The sequence below is a fragment of the Vanessa atalanta genome, chromosome 15, assembly GCF_905147765.1.
Source record: "Vanessa atalanta chromosome 15, ilVanAtal1.2, whole genome shotgun sequence".
In the NCBI taxonomy this organism is placed as follows: Eukaryota; Metazoa; Arthropoda; class Insecta; order Lepidoptera; family Nymphalidae; genus Vanessa; species Vanessa atalanta.
The window spans coordinates 9,042,774-9,055,878 of NC_061885.1; positions in this window are offsets into that span (position 1 = coordinate 9,042,774).

Below are 13,105 nucleotides of genomic sequence, written 5' to 3' on the forward strand. Positions count from 1 at the left end.
TGGGCTAAGACTTTCTCTCCTTTTGAGAAGAAGGTTAGGAGCATATACCACGCTGCTCCAATGCAGGTTGGTGGATCAAGTTAGTCCCGTTAGAGCTCCAAGTTAGTCCCATGACAATTTTGTTGAAATTGGACATTGTAAAGTTTTATTTGAAGGGTATTTTTAGGCTTTTTTTTTGTTAAAAACATAAAATATTTATTGCATATTTTCATAATTGTAATTATTTGCTTTCATGTTGATCATTAATTGGTAACAATTTAGTTTTGGTCAACGAGATTTAATGATTGCTTTTCCCCCCAAAAAATATGAATAGTGAGAGATTTCTTTCAATTGATCCATTGCGTGATGTATATAAATGTATACTTTCTTATTTCAGCTATTTTTCCGATATCTCTCTCCACCGCGCTCTGTACTTATATATGCGTGGGCGTATTTATTTTTACCCATATTTATTGGTTTTCTTTTTTATCAACTGTAAAATACATATACAGTTGATAAAAATGCAAGAATAAATAAGACAAGGATAGCGATATTTCCGCACGTTCCACTTCAAATTTAAAGATAATCAAAAAGTGTGAATAGAAAATACTCGAAGTGACGAAAAGTTATAAAAAGATCATAGATTTCCCAACTGATTCAAGTCAAGATCTCTCTCTACCTTTTCACGGTATTCGGAGACAGGTTCCCAAAGTCACGAGCGACCGAGCGAATATTTTGTAGCGCAGTATACTGAAAGTTATTTGATATCTTATATTTATTTGGTGCTCTCGTTTCTTTTGAAATTATGATATTCTTCTTATTTTATTTTCTTCGTATTGAATAAAAATCGATATAAAGCGATTTTAAATTATCATCTAACTTCATAATAAATGTAAAGGCACCGCTTCGATATGTTGATGACCGCATCCGTACTGAGAACAGCCGTTAATAAGCTCATTAGTTCAGCATTGAGAATGTTTTTAAAACACAATAAAATATATATTCTACTTGAAAATAAAAAAAATCCTAACTTCGTATTTTTCTATCAAAATATAATATTGTATGGAGTAATATAATTATGATCTTTAACATAAGATTTGTGTATTGTTTGTAAAAGACTTTATAAAATTTGTGTAACTCCTGAATCGGTTCAGGTAATATTCACACAATATATTTATATCATGGAGAATTGGTACATTGCTGGACCAAAAAGGTGGCACAACAAATATTTATGTTCGGACCAAAATTATTCGTAGATCAGAATGCAATGGAATGGAATGCATTGTCCTGACTGAATTCGGCCACAGTAGCTATTCAAACGAGTGTAGACAAACAAGAGTGCCCTTTATTCTCGCGCAGTCTCATAATCCAATTACCAATTTCCAAACTCCGAAATTAACCCATTGGCTTCCTACTTTTATTTACATACTGACTTTGTTAGATACATTGTAAGTGAAGCTATTTTAAAGCGAGTACTTGGTGGTAGTTCTTTTTGCAAGTCCGTCTGGGTAGGTACCACCCAGTTATCAAATATTCTACCGCCAAACAGTAGTAGTCAGCATTGCTGTGTTCTGGTTTGAAGGGCGAGTGAACCAGTGTAACTACTAAAGCGATCTATAAATATTAGCAACATACGCTAAAAGTGTGATGACGTCACAGAGGCATAAAATCTCTTCTCTCGAAATGTTATCACGAGCGCTACGAACCGGTTGCGATAACAATTCCAATGAACGATTATCGTTTTTTTTTACCGAAACGTCCTTGATACAACGGAATCATCAATTTCTAAGGAGCTCACGTACCACAATAAAACGGATTATTAAGCTTTTTGGACTAGAATTTTAAGTAGAATATTACGCGCGACTGTGTCTATCGGAAGGAACGTCATTTGATACATTCAATAGTAGCGACTTAAGTTTTATTCCGTTCTGGATACGGTATAGGTTTTTTGTATCATACTTGTAATATGAATCTCACTATTAGATGTAACAGGTTTGTGTTTATCGAATAAATAAGCGTCATAGACGCTAATTGCTTAATTTGCATTTAATTTATCTCGTGATGGCGGTGAAGGATAATATCGTAAGAAAACCTATCGATTGAAATTCTGCCACTTACTTATACCAAGCCTAACATAAGAAGCGCAATGAAATGTCCTCCAGCTTTCTTTTAAAGATGACAGGAGGTCTTTACTCAGTAGTGGGACAATATTGGACTGTTTATTTTTCTTTTTTATGTATAAGTGATGAATTTACTTGAAAGATTTTACAGCACCGTATACAGGTGGTTTTTCGCAAACACAGGTGCATTATCTATTCGCAAATTTCCATAGTGCGACGAGTCAGCAATCTTACACGATAATCCAACAGACAAATGGGGCGCAGAAACGAGGACTTTAACATTGCATACTTCATAACTCCAGACTCTGAGAAATTTTGAGTGAGGCATTCAATAAATTTTCCTTGACACAGGATATATATTCTAGCTTCTTGCATGCCAAAAAATAGCCAAAAAAATTATAAAATCTAGCCAATAAATCAACGAGGCGGATATAATGTTACTGTAACATATGCGCAGTGTTCATGAGACATGACATGAGGGATACACACGCTCCTTAATATGGTGAAAATATAATTTAATCCCCAAGTCGATCGTAAACCCCATTTCAGTAAATTACGTTCGGTTTTTTTTTATACGATGAAATTTAACGGGCGCTAATGTCCTGCTAATGGATCGAGGATGAAGCCAGCTAAGAGTACTCTCAGCTTTTCGGAAGAGTGGAATGCTTTAACCTTAATATAATTTAGGTTTCCTTAAGACTTAAGCCTTACGTGTAACTGTTGAATTTTAGAGAATTAAACGTGTGAAAATTTAAAATTTGAGAATTTTATTTTTAATTTGAGGACTAAACCCTTTTTTTTTCTTTCATGAAATACAAATATCCGAAAATATTGTGATACTTTTATTCAGTCTTTTTTTCAATAAATTCAACAAATGTTGCCACATTAATAAACTGTTTTTTTTCTAAACATCTGTAACAGACGGTATTTATATATGTGTGTATGATTTTTGTATCCATTATAATAACAAAATAAACCAAACTAATTGAAACAGCAGAATATTAAATGTATTATGACAATTACATAATATATGCAGAATATAATATATAATTTTATAGTTATTGCTAATTCAATATTTTCCAAAATAAAAGGTAATACATATTGAAGAAAAAAATTATAGCTTCCGATTAGAAGAATCATTAAAATTTTTGGAAATCAAATCAAAGTCTGCTTAAGCACGTTGCCTCTGTATTTTTTAAGTTTAAGAGAATTTCTGTGATCCCACTTATAAGCGGAATACATATCTAACGCAAATATTTGTAAAGGTCCGTATTATGTTCTATTATAGGACCTTCTAAACCTTCTGGGTATTGTAGAGAAGTTATGAAACAATTTTGGGATAAAAGATATTAGGAACAACATTTCAAAAATTAGCATAATATTATTATATTTATTGAACACAGCCATTCATAATGACCTGTCGGAATTGGGCTTAATTCAAAATTTAAGGATATATGAATTTTTATGGTTAGAATTATATTTTACATTTTTTTTATTAATATACATAGATAATGGCAATGGTCAGCGATATAGTGCCAATGTTTTGGAAATTACAGAAAATTAATCTGTATTAAACCAGGATGTGAAGACATTTTATAAAAACCTTAAAACTAAAATGCATTTGTTGTTGTTATTATGTATACACATAAACGACTACATTCTTGATATAAAAAGCTGTATATTTCCTCAGATTTACTGTGTAAATACATTGCTAGCCACTTTTAAATTATGCATTACGCTTTACGCAGAAGTTATGTCATAAGGTAAAAAAAAAACTTTTGTATAAAAATACTGTGATATCCTTGCTTGCCGTTAGCATGATATGTTTTTAAATTTATATTTATTTTATGATCATTTTCTTAAGTTTATTTATTACTTGAAACATATCAATTTTTGTCTCAAATGTCTTATCACCAACTTTAATTTTATTTTTTATTATTTTTTGTATTTTCTTTTGTTTTTCCATTTATTTATTAATATCGTTATGTTTGAGAACTTATTGTTTTTAATCGTACTTATTGTATATAGTGTGTTTATATTATAGTATTTATATTATATAAATGTAATTTTATATGTATTGATAATATAATTTATTTATTTATTAAAATTTAATATGTGTATTCTATATTTATATTTAGCTAGCTCAGTTTCAATAATTAGTTTTTTTTATTTATATTTAATTTATATTTAATCACTAACCGTTCATTTTTGAGCTACGAGTAACGAATCGTTTCAATAGTTCCAATATGTTATATACAGAAGACCTCGAAACTGATGAAGCGATTTTATAGAGTCGCTTTTGAATTCAGCCTCGTAGAAAAATCTACCTATCCGTAAGAAAACGTAATTCTTTATGAATGTATTTACCGAACATAGGTAATTTGTCATAAGGAGAAGACAGTTGTTACGTTATACAACTTCATAAAAATAAAATTACCCAAAACCCTTAGTAAGGTTATTTTATTCTAACGCCAGCCTTCAGCTTTATTCTGTCGAGTCGTACAAATTTCCTAGCTAACTTTAAATATTTGCTTTGAAAACTGCCTTTTTCAGTTGTTAATGTTTAAATAATATTCAATGAAGAACTCATCGTCATGATTTAAAATTCACACGACTCATTTATGGAAGTACATAATACTTATTATATTAGACGTATTGAAATGTCAGAAGTATTTTAAGGGTAATTTAGAAGAATTATTCTCGCACCTCTCGGGCATTGCGCCAACAGCCATCTGTCTGTTACTTGTTATGAATCCGAGATGCAGGTAAGACTATATCTCACTTCATTGAAAGTAGCGATTTGATTTTCGAATTAAGAATATTTATTTGTCTACGTGTAAATGAACATCTATTTTTAACATTAATATTTCCAGCGTTATTAATTTAAGCGCGTTTAAGATGATGGAGCTGTAGTCTTTGCTTGGTAGTACTTTGTGCAAGCCCGTCTGTATAGGTATACCACTCAGAAGTTACTTTATTCTACCGCTAAACAGTACTACTTAGTATTTAATGTTGTCTTAGATTTTCGCGATTATTACACATTGAAATAAAACTATACACTAAAATACTAAGTATTGAAATAAAACTAGTTTTTTAACGGATTTAATCGCGTATATTAATTATTTTTAACATCCCGACGTTTCGAGCACTTTGCAGTGTCTGCCCGTGACCACGAACACTGCAAAGTGCTCGAATCGTCGGGATGTTAAAAATAATTAATATACGCGATTAAATCCGTTAAGAAACTAGTTTTATTTCAATACTTAGTATTTTAGTGTTCGTAAGTAAGCCAGTTTAATTACAGACATGTAAGGCAGTGGTAATATTTCTTACAGTTTCTTACAGTGCTTAATGTCCATGGACGGTGGTGATCACTTACCATCAAGTTTCATAAATAAAAATATTTTAAAGGTTTTAATACATTTAAATATAACAAGTTTAAAAAAGCTTAAGTGACATATACTCACTCTACCATTTATTCCTTTTACATTAAGAGTTATAAGAGTTTTCACTCTATTCCTGTACATTATATCAATTAATCGGACCTACAACCATTACTCATCTAAGTCCGGAGGAATAATTGTAGTCTTAATGTTACAGAATCAAGAGTCGGGGCTTTAGTAACACTATTTTCGTCGTTTCTGCGCTAGTTGGGGGCAACATTTTCTACAAATATCTATATGTAAACAGGATTGCGTCAAACGAGACACGTCAACCCGTAAGCTATAGAGTGAGCATGTTGCTGGTAGTTGTTATTATAGTTGTGATATGTAAGCAATAAGTATTTAGCTATGATTTACCAAAATCAATCGTTCGTACAAGAATACACTGCTTATTTTACCTTGCAGTTTATAGAGTGACTTATTATTATTACAAGATGTTTTTGAAGTATTGCCTTGATCCAAAGCAAAAGTCTGCTCACGGATCAGTCTCGATTGCGCGGGGTGTATCTTATTTATTTATCCTCTAAGGTCTACATATAAAAAGCAATTTACTTTCCAAGCTGAACTCCTACGGGAAAATTCAATATAAATGAAACATTATTATGTATCTTGCAAATAAAACAATAAACCAGTTCGGTTCAGTTCATACAATACTCGAAGTCCATTTGTTTTATTAAGATCGAATTCGCTTTTCAATAATATTTGAAAATAGAATATTTTGTATAAACAGCATATATAAACTCCTTTCATTTTTTTACGCAACAAATTAAAAACGCAAACGGCCATAATATGCGCCCTCTACAGTTTCCCTATTGTACGACTCATGATGTGGATTATCAGAGAGTGATTTAGGATCATATTTTTTCACCACACTTAGTCAACTATTTACTCTTGTTAGATTAGGAAGATAGTTTGTATGCCGTTGTAGAGATAATATCATTGAAATTAATTCTGTACTTGATTTGTACAAAATTTGACGCGATAGAAATGTAAAAAATAACATTGAAACAGTCCAAAAATGTTTCCTATAAATCAATCAACAACGAATGAAACGTAAAAATAAAATATTAAAAATACGGTAAAATTCACTAATTGATATTTTTTTTTTTATAAGCTCGTTTCTGTTATTTTACGTCATCTTCGACGAATGATTATCTTGCTCAGTGTTGCTTAATTGTAATTAATAAAAAAACCTGGACTGAGATTTGGTAGAGAGTAGAATTGTTTTTTTTTAGTCTACGAGCGATATGCGTCGTATACTTTTGCATTTTCCATTTTTTTGTCGAAGAAGCGATATCTTGTCTCTTGTATCTCGGAATGATTGAATTACTTATAAAATATTACGCTAAGCATTTGCTTATATCAAGAACGGTGACGGATTTTATCACACAATTATTGTCTTAGATTTTCGCGATTATTACACATTGAAATAAAACTAGTTTTTAACGGATTGAATCGCGTATATTAATTAATTTTTTTTCTTTTTAACATCCCGACGTTTCGAGCACTTTGCAGTGTTCGTGGTCACGGGCAGACTAAGGTGACATTTGTCTGTTCGAATTAAAAAGAAATATTATTTACAACTACCGCCAACGATTTCTTAATTGGTATCTTGAGTAGCGTTCCGGTTGCACGCAGAAGGCACTAACTGTATCTTTCGGTCTTGCAGTCTGTTGGATTTGGGATTTTAAATTTTTAATAAGTGGATCCCAAGTGTTAGAAAGTCTTCAATAGAGAAGATGGTTGGATACACTGCAAAGTGCTCGAAACGTCGGGATGTTAAAAAAAAAAAAAAAATTAATATACGCGATTAAATCCGTTAAAAACTAGTTTTTTTTTCACACGATTATTGTAAATGATAAATTCTTATAAAATCCGAAACCCTTTTTGCTTATGTAACCCGAGCTTTCAAATAACCACTTTAGAAGAAAATATGTTTATTTGGTTATATATAAGAGAGTGAGTAAGTTTGTTTGTTATTCTTAACTACTCGGCCGATTATCAAAACATTTTGTTTGTTTGTTACCGAGATATAATCAGCTGTTTAATTTTACCGATACGTTGTTCGGTATTCTGAAAAGGACATAGATTGCTCTCTCTCACACACAACAGAAGCCTCAGGCGGAAAAGCGAGAAAACAATTAAGGGTTAACTAAATATGAAATAAAATAAACTAATAAAAAGACCTAAAAAAATGGAAGACAACCTAAGATATTTTGATATTTTAACCTTTATAATCGTTGTATCAAATATTGCCTTTTTTAATTAGAAAGAAAAGAAAAATTACGCGAAAGGCAGCCTCTATAGTTCACTGGCGTGGGTGGTTACGTTCTAATCTCTTTCATTAAGGTCATTGCCCGTTCAGGGGAATTAATTAGTTAGGGCTTGTAATATTTATTACTTCCTTTCAAAACTTATTAACTTAATTCTATGAATATTTAGATAGGAATTACACTTTTAATTACAGGCAACAAATAACGGCTTTGTTCCTTGACAGCATTGGGTGTATAATCATCTCTCTGTTTAAGAGAGAAATGGAATTGTCGTGATTCCAAATTCAAACTATCGTGAGTGTTTCTGAGCAAATTACTCAATTTTTGAGAGTAACGGTGCCAGTTATGTGCCAGTCAGGTAAAAGTATCAATCAATCAAGCAATCGATACAGGTACGCTTTAACAACTACGTTTGCATCGTCATCTTAAAATGTGTTAGATATGATTTATATATGACGTCATTTTAACGTCGATTTGGAATGCAGATTGCCGACAACGACTGACAAGAAAGGTACTATAAATATTTGAATTAATGTATAGATATTTCCATGTTTTTTTATTGTATTAACATTTCTTATCACATAATATATTTACATAGTCAAGTGAAGTTGTTTTTATTTTACTATATGATTTAAATAATCGAATACCTTGCCAAAAGATATTATGTTAAAGGCAAGATGGCTCAGTGATTAAAAATGAATCTTACCGACTATTGCAGGTTCAAACCTAGGCTGAAATTTCCAAGTTTTTAATTCATCTTGAGGTCGGCTGTGAGGGAAAACATCGCGAGTAATAAAACCTAAATGCATGTTATTTTAGAAATATAACAATATTATTATTTTTTTTTAATTAAGCGCTATTAAGTATTTCTGAAATGTTATGTCATGGTATTCTATTGAATGTAAAGCTACCGCTGGTTAAAAGTATAGATGGACGCGGGAAAAACCGGGAAGACATTTATTTTCACATCCTATGTAACGTTTATTTTTTTTTTAACGCTTATATTTTTAAATGTGCTATATAAGTTTTTAAATCAGTTACTAACAGTTATGATAAGCATATTGTGTTATGCACGATAAGGTGTGATATATTTAAAAAAAAATGCCGTTTAAATTATAAGGACGAAAGTAATGGACGAGCTCCGTGGTCGAGTAGTGTGTACACCGGTTTTCATGGTTACGCCACTCCGAGGTCCCGCGTTCGATTCCCGGCCGAGTCAATGTAGGAAAATTTCATTAGTTTTCTATGTTGTCTTGGGTCTGGGTGTTTGTGGTACCGTCGTTACTTCTGATTTTCGATAACACAAGTGCTTTAGTTACTTACATTGGGATCAGAGTATTGTATGTGATGTTGCCCAATATTATTTATTTATTTATTAATGTAATCTATAAAATACAAACTATTTCGACCTGTTACGCTTTTATGGTTAAAATTACTAACCCATATTTGCTGAAATTTGATATGAAGCTCACTTCAACTTGAACCCAAGGAAGGATATAGGCTACTTTTTTATACATAAAACCCACGAACCCCCCAAAAGGCGGGTATAATAGTATATCATATTATCAAAGGATACATTAATTTCTGTTAAGCCAATTTTAAATAATGCAAACCATTTATATTTCAAGAGATTTCGTGAAAATTCCGGAAGTTGATTCAATAATCCTGATTACATCCGTAATATGATAAGCCAATAACGTACGGATTTAACGGAACCGATATAATCTGTGTACATTTTCTCTTTGATAAAGATTTTTTTTTTAATCACTTCTGATTGTTGCTTTACGTTTTTTTTTTTCATGATTATATTATACGTACTAGTTGAATACTTCGTTACCGTTAACAACCAAATCAACGTTTAATTATTATAACCTTATAATGATTTTTTGATTTACAGATATAATATATTTAAATGATCTTTCTTATATATTAATAGTGTAATTGATTATGGGACGATAGCTACATATAAAAGATTGGTTATGGTCTTATTTTGAAGAGCTGCAGCCGTAGGTGTGCAGAATTTTAAAGACGATTCTTAATTGCTCCTTCGTCCTTAGTAGTATGTTTTAGTCAAATTAGTAAGAATATAAAAAAAAAAAATGTTAAGTAATTAGAGTAGATATAAGCGACTTGGTGTAATAACTATAATGCTTATATTTTTCAGATAAAGATTATTATTATTATATGTAAATTGTTACGATTTAACAAAGAATTAATTTTAGAGAGCGGTCAAATGTTACTGGCCGGATACAGAGCGGCGCGTAGACTGTGTTAAAAAAAATAAATCAAATGTAAAACGTGCGAACAGACGTCGTCAGTTTACAATGGAATTAAATCAAATAAAAACATGTCATAGTTTCGAAATTTGTAAAAACATGTCGAATAAATGCGAAGTTTCGCGTGCGACACACTAGTTTATATCGATTCAGTAGTGTTTTTTCGCTAGCTTAAACAATTTTGCACTAGAGATTGCAAAGATGTGTGAAGCAAACTACAATAAACGTTAGCAAACTTTAAGCGCCTTAGATCAACATTGAGCTAACGTAGTGAACTATGGCCGAACTCTTCCCATACTAAGAAGTCCCTTCAGTGTCGATTATACAACAAGTGCTGATATTATTGTTCTTATTTAGTTGTCTTTGATATGACGTAATCCACACATATTCAACAGCCACTAACAATAAATAGTATTGTTGTGTTGATATTCGGTGAGCCAGTGTAACTAATTTTTTATGTGAGATACGAGGGACTTACCATCAAGGCAAAAAATGTCTATGCAGTAAACCTTTTACCTGACCAGTTTACCTTTTACGTGTAAATAACCATTTCATAAAAAAAATATATGAAATATTCGATAACGATTTTACATAATATGAGAGATTCTAGATCTAATAGATTAAACTTAGTGAATGTTCTAAGCGTATTTATAAAGCCTATTTGATCGTGTTTACCTTGATATTGCCTTTACCGCAAACTAATTCAATAACTCGATATTGAGAGGGCAGCGGAAATTAAATTTACGTCACTACATCCACGTATCTTTAAGCATAGAACTGGGCTTTCTAAATGTTAACCAACAAAACGAATAATTAATAAGGAACAGAATTGAGAATTCGAAATTCAAATTAATTTGTTTTATAAAATAATAATTTAAAAATAAATAATTTTGATACCGGCTAATTAATTTTTTTATTTTTTAAATGTCTTTTAATATTTAGAACACTAGCCGCCCGTCTCGACTTTGTCCGGATGAAATTAAAATTTTATTCAGTTTCCGATCGCAGCGCCAAACCATCTGGGGATCCACTCGAATACACACAAAAAAAATATCGATATCGGTCCAACGGCTTACTAGGACTCACGCGCACAAAATATTTAATTATATTTTTAGCTTTTTTTTGTTTTTGTAACTCACACAATTCATTCATTTGTTTTTGCACTCTTGTAATATGATATTCTATTTATCTCCATTTAGAATGTTGAGACCGAATTAGAAAACTTTTAACACATACAATAAAACTAAGATAAAAAAACAGTAATCTTAATCTTAATAATACTGAGCTTAATTGAGATAAAATATTAGCTTGAGTTTTTAACTTCAGAAACAGACGTAATTGTAGTCAGAAACGTTAAAAGCCAACCGCAATAAAGACAATGAAAAAAAAAAAAATCTTGAACGATAAACAAAAGGTTTGCAATCTCTGGCTCTCACCGTGATGGTAATTGTTTTAGTTTCTTATGAGACTGACTTTTCAAGTGTCTGATGTAGATATCTCGGGATTCACTGCTATCTCATTAATAAAGTGCTTTTGCCAATGAAACATAAATGTATTAAAGTATAAGGATTGATAAGATTAAAATGGGGACTAAACTCAGGAAAATTTTCTTTTTCTATTGCCAGTTCATCATATACTAAAAGGTTTAATAATTAATCGATAAGCAACCTAATTCAAACTCGATTAATTGGATAAAATCGATATTATTTTAAATAAAGTTATAAACAGTCCACTAGTAAGTTAAAGTTTCCTGTATTTTGAATGAAATGATCAGAATTTCTTCCACCATGCTAAAATTCGAGTTGAGTTGCAATGATAAACATGTGGCAGATTTTATATAATAGATGCATTCATCACGATGTGTACTGCTGAGCACGAGATTAATTACAAACACAAATTAAGCTCAATTCAGCTTTGAAGACCGGATTTGAAGTACCAATCTTCGTTAAGTGTTCTAACTCATTTCGTCATCCATTCATCCATACATTAGCAGCCTGTAAATTTCCCACTGCTGGGCTAAAGGCCTCCTCTCCCTTTGAGGAGAAGGTTTGGGGTATATTCCACCACGCTGCTCCAATGCGGGTTGGTGGAATCGTCATCCACTCATCCTGGTTCAAATTAATTGTATTCAATAACAATTTTTATATATGACTAGCAAACTTAGCCTTTTTATTCATGAAAATAAAATAATATTAAAACTCTTTGATAATTCGGTAACAATTATTTGAGGTTAAGACCCTTATTTATCATAAGAATTTTACAATTCACTTAAAATGAGATTAAAATACAAAAAAATGTTATTAAACAAAAGTACTCGTATGCCGAAGGCATGCATCTCCAGTTACAAAAAAAGTTAGAATAAATTTTGCATTGTAGTAAATAAAGAAGTTTACTTGCATTAGCACAGATCGCAGACAAGAATACTGATAAAAGAACAATCATTGACTGAACGTATCTTAAGAAAGAGATCTGAATATTCTCGTTATATAAGACAGCCTATCGCTTCAATAAATAATACATTACGTGAATATGACCTCAATCAAAGTTACACAATCACAAACAGACCACTGACAAGTACATTTGTATATACATAGCATACATTTACTCCTTTTTTTATTACATAACACATATTCTATAAGCGCACTAAACTTCTATATGTTGTTTGTTATAAGACAAGTAATTATCCAAGTCCAAATAATGATAATTATGCCTTATTAAAAGTTCGAAAGTACACAAACTGAGAGATAGAAGGAATAATTTTAAAATGTAAGAGCTATCAGAATTAAAAATAACATACATAACATAAGCAGCCCGTAAATGTCCCACTGCTGGGATAAAGGCCTCCTCTCCCTTTGAGGAGAAGGTTTGGAGCATATTCCACCACGCTGCTCCAATGCGGGTTGGCGGAATACACATGTGGCTGAATTTCGTTGAAATTAGACACATGCAGGTTTCCTCACGATGTTTTCCTTCACTGCCGAGCACGAGATGAATTATAAACACAAATTAAGCAC